General features: G+C 34.8%; 1 long non-coding RNA gene across 2 annotated transcripts; it reads left to right on the forward strand.

The window, feature by feature from the left end:
• LOC126787843 (uncharacterized) lies at positions 1-2,951 on the forward strand. 2 transcript variants are annotated; one of them, XR_007671278.1, is made up of 3 exons: positions 1-251; positions 345-445; positions 2,586-2,951. It is a non-coding gene; the product is annotated as an uncharacterized LOC126787843 (long non-coding RNA). The 2 variants fall into 2 exon arrangements; XR_007671279.1 differs by lacking the exon at positions 2,586-2,951 and adding an exon at positions 1,988-2,570.
• Positions 2,952-3,306: the final 355 nt, after the last annotated feature.

A 3,306-nucleotide genomic window follows, 5' to 3' on the forward strand; every position in this document is an offset into this window, starting at 1 on the left:
TTATCAATTGGGTTTAGAAGGATGAGTCACCATTTCAGAAAACAAAAAGGAACACGTGCGATTCTCTCCTCTAGCTTCAATTCCTCCCATTCCCATAATCATCAAAGTCATTCCATCTCTTTTTTGTTCTCTTTGTGTTCTCCACTTGAGAGACTAACCATCTCTTCACCCGCCCGAAAATTCAAAACGAACAAATTGTACCCACCCCTGCAATAGCCTCCGAGACGATTGCTAGAAATCTTTTGGATTGTGTAAGTCGGAACTCTTTATCCTCTTCTCAAAATCAATATGTTATATCTCAGCTTTTCCTCAATTAGAAGTTGCTTCGTTCCGAATTCCATTAGGTGATTGGATTCCTGATAGTTTGGGTCGATGTTAGCGATTGGAATTGGGTTTGCTGGCTGTTCCCGTCTATTGCCTATCTAGCTGCTGGAAACCAAAAGAGGTAGGGAAAGTAAATTCCTTTATATCCGCTTTGATTCTAATGTGGTCTGTAATTGCCATATTTGCTGGAATGATTTTTATGTTAGCCTTTTTGATTTCAAGTTGACAAATATTGCTTTTGGAACTTTGGTTCTTCTGTTGGTGATGCTATGAATAGGTAGATCGCTACTTATTCATGAAAGAAGGATATAAATTAGTCTTTGTTTGTCCTTGCTGACTTCCCTGAAGTATGAACAGACCACACCCTTTTCTCCCCTTCTCAAATGATTTCTTATCAAGGTTTATTGCAGCAAAAGTTATGATTTGGAGTGCTATTTTAAATCATTTCCTAAATGCCGAATTGTACCTACCTTGTTGCATTCTGATCTTGTTATATGACAGGGAATTTTGTTTTCTTTCGTGGTCAACTATTGATACTATTATCCATTTCTTAAATGTTTTTTGTTTTAGTCTTTGTTTATTCTTATGGGAAGTTTTGGAAGTGTGCCCTATACAGACCATGTGCTCTCTCTCTATACCTTAACAAAGTCTCTAATTTCAAAGGAAGGTTTATGTAGCTGCACTTAAGTTCAATTTTGTCCTTCTCTTGCTATCCATTTCGTTCCTATAATCGTACAAGTTGTCCAGATTACTTTACTCACCCTCTTTGGTATATGTATATATACATTTTGATTTAAACCAAAGCTGGAACTTGTCATTTAGTTCTCTCTTTGTCAAGTGAGTGCAGCATTCCCATTATTCTGTCTCCTACCATGTTAAATTGCAACAACTGTTCTTTAAATTTTGCTGTATCATTTAAAGTTTTCTTTGAAAATATGTCTCTTCTTACCTTTATTCCCTAGTAAGGCCTTGAAACTATCGTTGTTGTCAGTTGGTACTCATAACCTATTCATATTAAGCTTCTCATGTTACAGTTGTACTCATCAGGATATGTATACCCTATATTTTCTTCCTGACGTAAGCAAGTAACCAAAGCCCTTCTGTTTCTTTTATAAAACAAACAAAACTTGGTCACAACAAAGTTTACTTTGGTTTTTACATTATTATAGTTCATCAAGTTGTGTCCAGGTTCTTGTACTTATAACTTAATGATAGTTTCAAGGACTCAAATGAGTTCAATTCGATCCAGGTTCTTCTGTTATTAGTCTCTAGTTGTTGCAATGAACTTCATTATTAGCACCTGAATGTCTATTGGTCTCTCTATCACAATTTGTGATTTCTTTCTACACTATGTCTCAACTGAATGCAGTAAACATTTTCATCTATGAATTTTACTGAGAGCAAAGTTCCAGTTTGGAATATCTTTGACTTATGATTCATGTACTATTCTCTTTTCGAAAGTTCCCAAATTCATTTGTATATCTACTATATTGATTTGAACTGAACATGAAAGAGTTATATTCTGGCAATATGCCATCTTTCTAAAAGTGAGAACTTTGTACTTTATCGAAAGCCTTGAAATGTTCAATTTGTCTTGGAAAGAAAAGGAAAGGTTTATTGACATGGAAAAACCCGTTTGATTTAAATTGTTTTATTTGGTTAGGCCCAGGATTAATTAAGAAGGGATTGTGACTCCCTAGGGTGAAGAGACCCAAAACCTGATCAGGATCTGCTTGTACGGGGTGTGCTCGGTGGCCAAGGCGAGCAAATGGCTGTAACCGGTGATATAAGGATTTCAAGAATTTCACTTGCAATTTGAATTCGGAGATTTTGAAATATTCTTACTGGATTTACTACAGAGAATTGGAAGGGTCTTTCTAATATATGAACTCAGCTCCTAAAGAAAAACGACTCAGGGTCTTATTGCTGTTTAGTTGGTTTTTAAACAAGTTATCTTTACAGGGAAATTGTTTGTCTATGAGCAAATTTGGTTTCAGCTCATGTTTCTCTATTTATCATATCTTCATTGAATTATTTTTAGATGAGTTATATATCTTATATGAGCTAAACGTGATGCTTATTACTGATTGTTCATGTCACTGTTTTATGTTCCTTTGGTTTCCAGTAGTAACCTTCAAATTGATTCCCTCTTGTTTCCTTCTCATATATTCTAATATTCCTTCATATTCCAAGTTAGAAATATTTATTTTTCCCTACTGAGCTTGTAAGCTCATCTCCTATGTCTTTTTCATTGTTTTCAGGAAAGCAAGTTAGTGAGATACAGGAGTTGTCGTAAGCATTATGGGGTTCTATTTACTGTATATGTGTGTTGGACTTTGCTGCTTGTGTTTGTTAGTCTTGAGCTGCTGAAGCCTAGTTATCCCTCTATGACTATTTTTGCTACTGTTTTGTAAAAAGAAAACAGGTTGTGTAAAGGTGAAGTGTTAACCTGGAGCCTTGGTGCTCTTCTTTGTGTTGTAAAACTTTGTCAGTAAAGTGGCTCTTTTGAAGTTGTAAAAAAAAATATTTTACTCAAATTTTTAGTTTCCAGTTTTAAAATGTCACTTTAGTCATAACCCAAGGTCGGGTTGTGACAGATTATGTCCATGTTCGGCTGCTATTCTTTGTGTTCTGGGTTTGAAAACGTTTCTGTGAAACTGAAATAAAGGCATAAATCAGCACATTTTCTTAGAGAAAAACTGGAACTGTACCTGAAATTCAAAAATTCATAAGTAATTGTATATTAGTCCGATTGGTGTGATTCATGTTTCTGAGTTTTCTTTGAGATGTCTACTTCAAATGTTGTGAAGACATCATCTTTAAATTCCCAGCCAAACTAGCTCGTATTCAGTTTGAAAGTTACTGGACAGATTGTCCGGAAATAGTTTTGTGATTTCAGAATTTTGTTGTTTTCAGTTGCACTCTTTGTTTCTTTATAATCTTTGTTGTGATGCAATCATAGATATATTGAATCTAGAATAT

The sequence above is a fragment of the Argentina anserina genome, chromosome 3 (genome assembly GCF_933775445.1).
Source record: "Argentina anserina chromosome 3, drPotAnse1.1, whole genome shotgun sequence".
NCBI classification, from domain to species: Eukaryota; Viridiplantae; Streptophyta; class Magnoliopsida; order Rosales; family Rosaceae; genus Argentina; species Argentina anserina.